At 50.6% G+C, this 12,146-nt stretch overlaps 1 protein-coding gene across 30 annotated transcripts in view; it reads right to left on the bottom strand.

The window, feature by feature from the left end:
- The window catches only part of nfia (nuclear factor I/A), a 180,370-nt gene that overhangs the window by 94,119 nt on the left and 74,105 nt on the right, over window positions 1-12,146 (bottom strand). The gene's annotated exons all lie outside the window — the stretch shown is intronic.

Raw genomic sequence — 12,146 nt, forward strand, 5'->3', positions numbered from 1 at the left:
AAGAGAGGAAGGATTCACTTTTTCAAAGCAATTTAAGGATCCTACAGGTATCACGTTTAACATCGGATTTAGAAACTAGAAAAAGGCCAGATGTGTTTTTATTTTAATTCTGGTGCCGCTTTGCACACATAAGCTGGTCCAACGTTAAGCCAACTCTCAGAAGTTCAAAGACATTTAAAGTTCTTTCATAGGAACTTTGGCATTAGGCCCACAGGTATAATTCTGTGGGCCTAATTCAGATAATGCATGTCAAAATATGCCCAGCACTTCAAGCCAAGCCTCCTCCTTCAAGGCCTACACTTTTCTGTCCAATGCATGTAAACAACTACAGCATGCCGGCTTCGCCGCTCCATAGCGAGCTGCTCTATCTGCACGGATTGGTTAAATAATATAATGTCGAGCTAAATGTAAAAAAAAATATATATATATCTTTATTTGTACTATTTTCTACATTGTAGAATAATAGTGAAGACATCAAAACTATGAAATAACAAATATGGAATCATGTAGTAACCAAAAAAGTGTTAAACAAATCAAAATATATTTTATTTTTGAGATTTTTCAAAGTAGCCACCCTTCATGAGTAGCCACACCTTGATGACAGGTTTGCACACTCTTGGCATTCTCTCAACCAGCTTCACCTGGAATACTTTTCCAACAGCCTGGAAGGAATTCCCACATTTGGTGAGCACTTGTTGGCTGATTTTCCAGCCTGGAAATGTGTTGGGTTATTGTCCTGTTGAAAAACAAATGATAGTCCTACTAAGAGCAAACCAGATGGGATGGCGTATCGCTGCAGAATGCTGTGGTAGCCATGCTGGTTAAGTTTGTCTTACATTCTAAATAAATCTCAAACATAAAATATATAACACTTTTTTTCCCATAGTTTTGTGTCTTCACTATTACTCTATGTAGAACATTGTGAAAATAAAGAAAAACCCTGGAATAAGTAGGTGTGCCCAAACTTTTGACTGGTACTGTATATTTCAGAGGTTTAAAAATTAACTGAAAGGAACGATATAAACAGATAGTTTTTTAGGTTCGAACTTTCCTTTGCTGTTTGGAACAGTGGAACGGAACAAAAAAAAACGATTTTTTCTGTTCAAAACGAAATTATTTAGGTTCCAACCCCTGGTTTCAAATAACTCAGTGTTGAAGTGTATCAGAAACAGAGAATTGAAATCTACGTCTGATCGTTGGTGATCGCACACAAACGAATGACGCATCCGCGGATACAAGAAAGGGGGGGGTGGGGTAAAGATGATCTCTCCGTGACTCCTTGCTGAATGAAGGAGGCATTGTCTGCCCCCCCCATAACATGTAGAGGGACCGGGACAAAAATAAATCCCAGTCTGTGTTGCTGGGGAGGAATAGGTGGGTAAGGCGAGAGGCTCTGATTACAGACTGCACAACAATCATCTTATTATCCAGCCAGAGTGCACGTGAAGTTAATGAGAGTCTATTGACTGATCGTCTTGAGGTAAGCGCCTTGACACACAAATGCACACACACATACACACAGCTTGGTCTGGACCATCTCCACAAAAGGTTAAGCCACATAGGAATACACTAACGGGACACGGGATGGACGCTACCGTACTTAATGTCTATTGCAAGCATTCAAGCATTGGGGCGAAGGGGTCAACAGTTGGCAGGCTACATTTTTTTTAAATAAAAAAATGGTCATGTTATTTAACCTTTATTTAACTAGGCAAGTCAGTTAAGAACCAATTCTTATTTACAATGACGACCTATCGGGGAACAGTGGGTTAACTTCCTTGTTCAGGGGCAGAACGACAGATTTTTTTTCTAACCACTAGGCTGCCGCCCCAGAAGAAAGTTGATCACAATGGTCAGGCCAGCCGTTGCTACTGTATGTGTGACACACTGACCACAAAGCAGTACATGCAATAGAAGAAGAACACATCCACTGGTGAGTGTGGATCCTGGATCTGCCACTGTCAGGGGGGACCCCCTCCCCCTCTTGTTGCTGCCCAGGGAAATGGCCCGACTCCGTCGCTCTCCTCTCAGCTGTTTCCCTCTCACACAACACGAGCCCCTGCTCTGCTCAAGCCCAGTCAGTATGGCTGCCGGCCCAGGGCTTGCTATCAAATCTACCACGGGTGCAGCGCGAGTAGGAGCCAACTAGAACTCCACTCAAATGTGGACAGTGTACCTTTCCAAGACTTGGGTTTGTTGCTGTTCGTCAAGCCAAGCCTGACTCAGGCGCGACGTTCACGACAACCCGCCCTCCTCCTACTTCCGGCCAATTCTTTGGCTCTCTAAACGGCCGGGAACAGCATTGCACTAATAATAATGATAAAACATTTATACAGTGACCAAGGCGTTTTTGCTGCACTGGAGAAAGATGAGGTGGCAGTGTGTAGTCCCCACATAGGCAATGTTCTCTGGTTGGCAGCGACTGCATCAATCTGACAAATCCTGGTTGGCCAGTTTATTTGAAGTGTCAGAGTGAGCCACCTGTTACACACCTCGTTCCCTCAGACGAACGTTGACCTGGATTGACACCACAGCAGGTTGCCCTAAACCCTGGGCTGACCCCGCCGACCCCCCGGTGACCTTTGCCTTTTAAGCGTGACTGGAGCCGTAAAACACATCTCCTTTGAGGCCCCCTGCCTATTAGTAGCAGCTCTCACAGGCGGTGTGGGCGCCGCGTTAACCTTGGGTTCTGGTTCAACCCCCCGGGAGATTATTTCCTATGCCCCACTGCCTTTATGCAACCATTTCCAACTGGAGTAGGAACCCAAACAACCGCAAACAACAGCTGACATTCCCCAGCACATGTTTCAGCCTAATTACTCTGACTAGGGGGACTGAGACGGTTGACAGGGGCCAGATTAGAGTTCCTCCACCAGACGACAGGAGTAGGGAACACACTGGCCCAGCCCAGAGGAGATAAGAGTCTAGGGAGGGAGGGACGGAGTCGAGGAGGAGGGGAGGTTAAGGTGGTTGATGGCGCATTATGGGATTTTGAACTCTTAGACGGACAGGCAGGGCTCTATCAACAGCCAGCAGCTATTTTTACCGCTCCTGATCCTGTCGGCCAAAATATACTCCTCTAGTGTCAGCCAACAGTGAGGACTGCCTTCGTCAGTGGCAGCAGAACCCTGGCTCTCTGTTGCCGGGCAAACCCCAGGGAAGGACAGGGGGAAAACCACCCGAAATGTATTAAATAACAACGGAGTTGTTTCCAACGACTCCTACTCAAAATCACATTACAGTGGGAGCTAGAGGAGTCGGGCCGCAGTGAGAGAAACAGGCTGTTGTTTCTTTGAATGGGAAATAATCTCTCCAAGAGCCTTTGCACGATAAAAAATGTATAAAATGTAAACCTGCTTGGAGCAGTGAACTGGCTCTAACACCTTGATAAATAAAGGTTCAATTAAACGTGGGAAATAAACGCTACGGATTCATGTAACACTCCATACCACTCAGGTTCATTTACTTAAAACAACTCGTCTGCACACGAGGAACAAATGGTCATGAAAGTGGCAGGTTTGTTGGATTCCCAACGTTAGAACAGCTTCCATTACAAAAAAAAAAAGAACGTCCAACTTCGGGCTCATTTTGTTGCGTTGCTGCAATGCCAGGTTGTTGTCCATGGCGTGGGTGGAGGGAGGTGGAGGAGCAAGAGGCTTGCCTGACACGAGGGCCCGCCGCGTTATCTGCTCTGGAGACAAACCAGGCACAGGCTGTGGATGCCAGCAAATCTCCTGTTTACTTTTAAGCGACTTGCAGATTATGGCTGAACAAAGGCCACGGTCCCAGACCCAGAGCCAACAATCGGGAAAGAGGGGAGAGCGAGCGCCCTGGTCCCAGGATAACAGCTCAGTCTGGGGCTCTGTCTTACTCGCCACCCACCCTTCCCTCCCTCCATTCCTATTTCTGGATTATCCTGTCAACGAGGAACAAACCAAAAATACAGCTAATAAAAACAACACCATAGGCGGATTCCCAAGTCGAAACTGGGAAAGGGGTTAGAGGTTACGTTTAAGATGTCGATTTCAAGACGTTCCCGGTGTCTGAATAGGAGACAATGAGAGTCGAAATAAGGCTCTGCTGCCTTTCCTCCCTCCATATATTTATTTTTTACCCCCCCCTCCCTTGATTCAGAGGGGAGAGCACAGTGCACAGGCCTCCCAGGAAGAGGGGTCCAGCAGGGGGCCGGGGGCTGTGGAGCCAGGGGAGGTGGCGGAGGGGGGGGGGATGTTGAACCGAGGGTGGTTCGGCTGTGATCTCCTTCCTGTGTGGCTGTGCTGTCAGCCTGTGGCGGATCCTTACATCTTCCCCCAGCTCTGCCCTTGTGCCCCCAACTCTCCCCCTCCCTCCTTAAAGCCCACCCCCACAAAATTGTGTTCCTCCCGTCTGCTCCTGTCCGACCTCAGGATCCCCCCCCCATCCCATCCCATCCCAGGCCCAGAGGAGCCCTCCTCCGTTAGGAGGAATCAGAGAGGAGGAGACGAGGCCCAACGGCTAGACGGTTATAAGTGGTGCTCCAGCAGAGTTGGACAACTGCACCGTTCCCACCACATTCCCACAAAGCTGGCATTATGTTACACAGTGACCCCCCCCCCCTCTTCCTACAGAATATGAGATTAGCGAGAGATTAAAGCATAATGCTACAGATTTGCTCCTGATGTGCGAGCAGCACTGAGCACTGATAATGGCTTGACTACTCAGTGCTAATCAGAGTTTATTCCATTCAGAGCTCAAGTTCAGTCTGTGGCGGATGGGTGGAAGGAGAGAGGGCATTGAGTGGAGAGAGAGTGTCAGTTGAGGTCAGTAATGTGACTGGGCATGAGGGAGTATTTAGGCCACTGAGATGGCCTGGACAGGCTGGGGCAGGCAGGCAGCAGGCGTGTGACATACTGACCTGGTCAGTCACTTCATGTGCTGCTGGCTGCTCCCATTAGATTACTGTTCCCCCAGGGGCTCTCTCACAGCAAACAAACAAACTGCACAACCCCCCCCCCCCTTCCAAATCGAATCAAGAGGACAAGCCAGGGCATTACGGCTAAATCTAACTAAAGCAGATGACCAAAAATAATAAAATCCTGTTATCTCTGCACTCCAATGCCCCCATCCATCCATCCTGCCCCCAACTTTGAACTCTTTCAATAGGATGAAGTGAACTTTTCCACGCGGGGGGAGCCAAACAGTGAAAACAAACGGGGAGAGAGATGGGCTTAAACGATAAAGGGCCATTTATTTCTACAGGATAAACTCTTCAGAGCAGTTTGTGGAAACTGTGGTAGTCGGAAGAACCTGAGAGTATGTTAGGAGGACTAATTGTACGTTTCTCTGGATAAGAGTGTCTGCTAAATAACTCAAATGTAAATGTTACTCCTGTTGTATTTGGAGGGGAGTGGGAGTATTTTAGAGGGGCAGGGGGGGGGGGCTTCTGTCTGAGAAGAGGTGTGCTGAATGAGCGCTCTGGTAATTGCGGGCCTAAGATGGGGGGCATTGGAGTTGGAACAGGGGACAAGAGAGTGAGGGAGAGCGAAGAGGGGCTGCTGCGCGCCACTTGTGCTGCTGACTCTCGGCCGATTGTGCTGCTGGGAAACGGGCACAAAGGAACAGGAGGAGTCCACTTAATCCTGGTGGGGGGCAGTCACTCTGAGCAGGAGCACACCACCACTCTCATTTATCTATTTTACCATTTCATTAGGAACGCCACTCCTCCGCCACAACTCGCCACCGCGCTTTGTCTTATTAATCCCTGCAATCAAACGTGCGTGGAGGCAGGGTCCGTCAGAAGCAAAGGGGCACTTTGGCTGGAAAATCTTTGGGCAAATAAAATACCTCCCTGCCGCCATCATCCCCCCCCCCCCCCCATAAAAGACAATAATATTTTTTTTGAGGGAGGGGGAGAAACACTTAAACAAACTCCAGAATTCTGGATGGGCAATTTTCTTTTAGATATATAAGTGAAAGAAAAAGAAAAAAAACGAGAGAGGAGAGGCATTCTTTCTGTCGGAGGGAAAAAGCAGAGTGAAAAGGGCCCAGCAGGACTTATGACTGCTGGAAGCTTAAGAGTTGTTATCCTAGCAACTGGAGATAAAACAGTCTCCTGCTAGTCCGTGGGAGACTAGGGGCTGTGCTGGGCTGCGCTGTGCGAGAGAGCAGATCCCTAAAGCATTTCCTGGTGCAGAGGTTCCCCAGCTCCCTGCCGCTGTGGCTCGGGGCGCTGCTCAGATAAAGGCTCCTTATTGCATCTGTTGAGGGGGTGAAACCGACCGCAGCGATGCAAAGAGGTCAGCAGGGCCACTCCTCTGAGGAGCCCGGCCTTTTTTTCCCCTTCCTAAGCGCTTTAACTATTTATTTATTCTTTGTGGTGTTTTTTTTGTTTGTTGCTCGATTCTTATTCCGACATATTTTCTTTTTACTCAAATAATATGTTGAGGAACCACTTGAAATTGAGGATTTGACAAGTGTTAAACGCTATTATTCATCACAGCTTTGGTGGTAATGTAAATACTAAGATACTCTATGCAGAGAGAGTGAATCATGAGGAAGCGTATGTGCGGCAGCTTGTGCTCGTTGTGCTCGGTGCACAGATAGTGGGTTTCTGGATATTGCAGAGTTCTGCTGAAAAACGTGCCCTGACCCTGCTCCTCTCCCTCCCACCTTATCCTCTCCCAAACACATTTCTGTTTTCTCAGTGTACACGTCTACTGTAATCCCTCCACTACACTGGAAAAACCTCATCTCAATCTCCACTAGCTACATACACATGCGTGGGAGGGGGGGCGTGTAATCTAACCATGTTACGGCCCTATAACCCCACCAGGACTGTCCCACTTCGCCACACTCCCCTCTCTCCGACTCAGTCTCCAAAGGCCTTGGTGTCCCCCCCCCGGGGACGTGTGCTGTGTATATTCTCCTTGGTCAGGAACAGCGTCTCAGGAGGCCTCTGGGAAAGCAATGCTCTGCCACTGCAGCCTGCAGTGTCTATGAGGGGGAGATGTCTACCTCTGGTCCCTGTGGGGAGACTGCTAGAGTTACTGTTACTGGGGAATGCATGTCCCTGTGGCTGGCCCTTGATTTATGCCGTCAGGCTGACCAGAGCTGGCCCTCTATTTGTGAATGCTCGGCAAGGCAATGCAGCTAGCCGTTGTGGCTGCAGCCCTGCTCCTCGCCTCCTTAATAATGGATGATGTGTATAAGCCCTGACATTGTCATTTATGGGCGAAACACCGGGATGGTTGCTGGGGATGCTATTGTTTAAAAGCAATATGGAGCGGAATCATTTCTGCAGCCCAGACGCAAACTCCCTCGCCCGTCACAATGCCGCACCGTGAAGGGCAGCGACGGGCTCCGCGAGTTCAACACGGGGAGACGCCTGTGTGTGTGTGTGTGTGTGTGTGTGTGTGTGTGTGTGTGTGTGTGTGTGAGACAGCGTGTTAATAGACATCCCACACCCACAAACGTCTCAAATTTACAGAGTATAAAGAGACAGGGTACAGAGAGACAGTGTCCTGGGAAATTGGATAACATTATGACATGTGATTTCGATGGCCTAAGCCACTTCTAAGAGAGCTCTATTTGAGCTGTGTGTGTTGTATGCTGCCATGGAGCCACAAACAGAGCCTCTGACGGACCATCTCAACAGACTAAAGTGGCTCCTCTCCTCTTCTCCTTTCCTTTATTACCACCAGCAGGTGAAAAGATTGGATCGGCTTCACCATTACCTTACCATACATGTTTACCTAATAAGCCACGTCCCAGAGGAGATCATTGAGTTCAGAACATAGAAGGTAGTCACTTTACACTATTGAGATGCAGCCTTTTGTCTCTCTACGCTCACTCTAGTTCCACATGAGTCTGCCTCACTTTCCAATTCCTCTCAAAGCCACACCTCTCACTCCCGCTCTTTACCGTCCCTGCTCTCTCGCTCCCAGCCCCTAGTGCTGTTCCTTGACATTAAGAAAGACGGCGGAATAAGACGTCACATTTATCACTCTGAGGTCTTCTGCAAGGGGGTCCGGGCGGTGGAGCGGAGGCAGGCTGGTAGGGAGCTGCCACTGGAATCTAAATAAACACGTTGCTTTCTAACAAACAGCAAGCTGGCGGGCTGGTGGGCTTGAGACACTTTCTTACCATGGTGTGTGTGTGTGTGTGTGTGTGTGTGTGTGTGTGTGTGTGTGTGTGTGTGTGTGTGTGTGTGTGTGTGTGTGTGTGTGTGTGTGTGTGTGTGTATATAGAGGCCTTTGAAAGAAAGCATAACATGAAGGCTGTTGGCTTTTATGGGTGAAAAGTTGAGGGGGGTTGGTTCAGGGAGTTGAGGGGAGGTTGGTTCAGGGAGTTGAGGGGAGGGTGGTTCAGGGAGTTGAGGGGGGGTTGGTTCAGGGAGTTGAGGGGGGGTTGGTTCAGGGAGTTGGGGGAGAGGTGGTGGTTCAGGGAGTTGTGGGAGAGGTGGTGGTTCAGGGAGTTGTGGGAGAGGTGGTGGTTCAGGGAGTTGAGGGGAGGTTGGTTCAGGGAGTTGAGGGGAGGTTGGTTCAGGGAGTTGAGGGGAGGTTGGTTCAGGGAGTTGAGGGGAGGTTGGTTCAGGGAGTTGAGGGAGGTTGGTTCAGGGAGTTGGGGGGTGGTTGGTTCAGGGAGTTGAGGGGAGGGTGGTTCAGGGAGTTGAGGGGGGGTTGGTTCAGGGAGTTGAGGGGGGGGTTGGTTCAGGGAGTTGGGGGAGAGGTGGTGGTTCAGGGAGTTGTGGGAGAGGTGGAGGTTCAGGGAGTTGGGGGAGGTTGGTTCAGGGAGTTGAGGGGAGGTTGGTTCAGGGAGTTGAGGGGAGGTTGGTTCAGGGAGTTGAGGGGAGGTTGGTTCAGGGAGTTGAGGGAGGTTGGTTCAGGCAGTTGGGGGGAGGTTGGTTCAGGGAGTTGAGGGGTGGTGGTTCAGGGAGTTGAGGGGGGTTGGTTCAGGGAGTTGAGGGGGGTTGGTTCAGGGAGTTGAGGGGGGGGGTGGTTCAGGGAGTTGGGGGAGGTTGGTTCAGGGAGTTGGGGCGGAGGTTGGTTCAGGGAGTTGGGGCGGAGGTTGGTTCAGGGAGTTGAGGGGGGCTGGTTCAGGGAGTTGGGGGGGTTGGTTCAGGGAGTTGAGGGGGGGTTGGTTCAGGGAGTTGAGGGGGGGTTGGTTCAGGGAGTTGAGGGGGGGTTGGTTCAGGGAGTTGGGGGGGTTGGTTCAGGGAGTTGAGGGGGTTGGTTCAGGGAGTTGGGGGGGTTGGTTCAGGGAGTTGAGGGGGGGGGTGGTTCAGGGAGTTGGGGGAGGTTGGTTCAGGGAGTTGGGGCGGAGGTTGGTTCAGGGAGTTGGGGCGGAGGTTGGTTCAGGGAGTTGAGGGGGGCTGGTTCAGGGAGTTGGGGGGGTTGGTTCAGGGAGTTGAGGGGGTTGGTTCAGGGAGTTGGGGGGGTTGGTTCAGGGAGTTGAGGGGGTTGGTTCAGGGAGTTGGGGGGTTGGTTCAGGGAGTTGAGGGGGGGTTGGTTCAGGGAGTTGAGGGGGGGTTGGTTCAGGGAGTTGAGGGGGGGTTGGTTCAGGGGGTTGAAGAGGGGTTGGTTCAGGGAGTTGAAGGGGGGGTTGGTTCAGGGAGTGGGGGGGGGGGGGTTGGTTCAGGGAGTTGAGGGGTGGTTGGTTCAGGGAGTTGGGGGGGGTTGGTTCAGGGAGTTGAGGGGGGGTTGGTTCAGGGAGTTGAGGGGAGATTGGTTCAGGGAGTTGAGGGGAGGTTGGTTCAGGGAGTTGAGGGAGGTTGGTTCAGGCAGTTGGGGGGAGGTTGGTTCAGGGAGTTGAGGGGTGGTGGTTCAGGGAGTTGAGGGGGGTTGGTTCAGGGAGTTGAGGGGGGGGTGGTTCAGGGAGTTGGGGGGAGGTTGGTTCAGGGAGTTGGGGCGGAGGATGGTTCAGGGAGTTGGGGCGGAGGTTGGTTCAGGGAGTTGAGGGGGGCTGGTTCAGGGAGTTGGGGGGGTTGGTTCAGGGAGTTGAGGGGGTTGGTTCAGGGAGTTGGGGGGGTTGGTTCAGGGAGTTGAGGGGGTTGGTTCAGGGAGTTGGGGGGTTGGTTCAGGGAGTTGAGGGGGGGTTGGTTCAGGGAGTTGAGGGGGGGTTGGTTCAGGGAGTTGAGGGGGGGTTGGTTCAGGGGGTTGAAGGGGGGGTTGGTTCAGGGAGTTGGGGGGGGGTTGGTTCAGGGAGTTGAGGGGTGGTTGGTTCAGGGAGTTGGGGGGGGGGGTTGGTTCAGGGAGTTGAGGGGGGGTTGGTTCAGGGAGTTGAGGGGGGGTTGGTTCAGGGAGTTGAAGGGGGGTTGGTTCGGTTTGGGGTCGACTCTCCTTTTTCCCTTTTGTTTTATTGTTTTAGCATTTCAAAAACGGCTTCTGTGAGAGAGGGGGGCAACCATCTCACCCGCAATATGTGTGCAGCATCTGTTGATGGATGATGTCAATCGGGCGGCAGACTCGGCATGCTGTTCGTGCCCCCTTCTAACACCACCCTGCCCACCTCTGCTCCCCTGCTTATCCAAGCTCCTTTTGGAGGTGTGCATGTATTAATTGGGGAGGGGGGTGACACTTATCCTAACATACGTCAGCTATGCCTTAGACTTAAGAGTGTTAGGGCTTACAGTCGAGTCCATTTTAGGCTACAGCTCATTGCAAGGTATCTTTAAGGTGTCCTTAATACGGATTCATCTTTGGTCTGATCTGGATGGGAACAGGGGGATTCCGTTTCGGATGGGGGGAACGGGTCTGACTGAAAGTGGAGCTGCAGCTTCAAAGTCACACAGAGTGGCGATATTGCACGCCAGGTGTGGAGTACCACCTCTGCCTTCTAACACCTTCGGGAAGGAAGGCCTCCCACCTACATCGGCAGGACATGGCAACTTTACAAATAATAGAAAAGGTCAATGGCAAAGTCAACTGGAGATTTTCTACAGGTTTTTCCATTCATGAATGAAGGGGATGGGGAATTGTCCAATGAAAGATGCACACGTGAAGCACAAACTAACAGTGATCAATGAGGAAAGTGATGGCTAGGACTGTCTGGCCAGTTTGCTACTGCCTTTGGGCTGTCTTCACCTCTCCCCTGTTCCCTTTCTCTCTCCTTCACTCTTCCTCTCCACTCATCTGGGCTTCTACTAGGGCTTCAGACCTTGTTTCCTCCCCCTGCGTCCTCCTCGCCGCCGTTTGCCAGAGAAACAATGACCAACTGATTGATCTAGGAGCAGTTTGGACTTTTAGATCATAATTAATAAAACGATATGGAGAGTGGGGGGACGTGATCCTAGACCAGCACTCCTATTCTGAAACGCTTTTAGAATACACAGCCTGGTCTCCACTAACTGTGTGGGGAGACTGCTTGGGATACAACAGCAAAAGCTGTTGGTAAAATCACATTTATTTGATTGGTCACGTACACATATTTAGCAAATGTTATTGCGGGTGTATCGAAGTTCTTGTGTTCCTGGCTCCAACAGCGCAGTAGAATCTAACCATTTACAACAATGCACACAAATCTAGAAGTAAAAGAACAGAATTAAGAAATATATAAATATTAGGTTGAGCAATGTCGGAGTGGCCTTGACTAAAATACAGTAGAATAGAATGCAGTATATACATATGAGATGAGTAAAGCCTTACGTAAACATTATTTAAACATGATTAACAAGTGGCCAGTGATTCCAAGTCTATGTATATAGGGCAGCAGCTTCTAAGGTGCAGGGTTGCGTAACCGGGTGGAAGCCGGCTAGTGATGGCTATTTAACAGTCTAATGGCCTTGAGATAGAAGCTGTTTTTCAGTCTCTCGGTCCCAGCTCTGATGCACCTGTACTGACCTCGCCTTCTGGATGATAGCGGGGTGAACAGACCGTGGCTCGAGTGGTTGATGTCCTTGATGATATTTTTGGCCTTCCTGTGACATCAGGTGCTGTAGGTGTCCTGGAGGGCAGGGATTTTGCCCCCAGTGATGCATTGGGCAGACCGCACCACCCCCTGGAGAGCCCTGCAGTTGCCTTACCAGGTGGTGATACAGCCCGACAGTGTGTTCTCAATAGTGCATTTGTAAAAGTTTGTGAGGGTATTAGGGACTAAGCCCAAAAAATTTAGCCTCCTGTGGTTGAAGAGGCACTGTTGCACCTTCATCACCACACTGTCTGTGTTGGTGG

This window comes from Oncorhynchus mykiss, chromosome 5, assembly GCF_057628025.1.
Source record: "Oncorhynchus mykiss isolate SJ-2025 chromosome 5, ASM5762802v1, whole genome shotgun sequence".
Classification (NCBI taxonomy): Eukaryota; Metazoa; Chordata; class Actinopteri; order Salmoniformes; family Salmonidae; genus Oncorhynchus; species Oncorhynchus mykiss.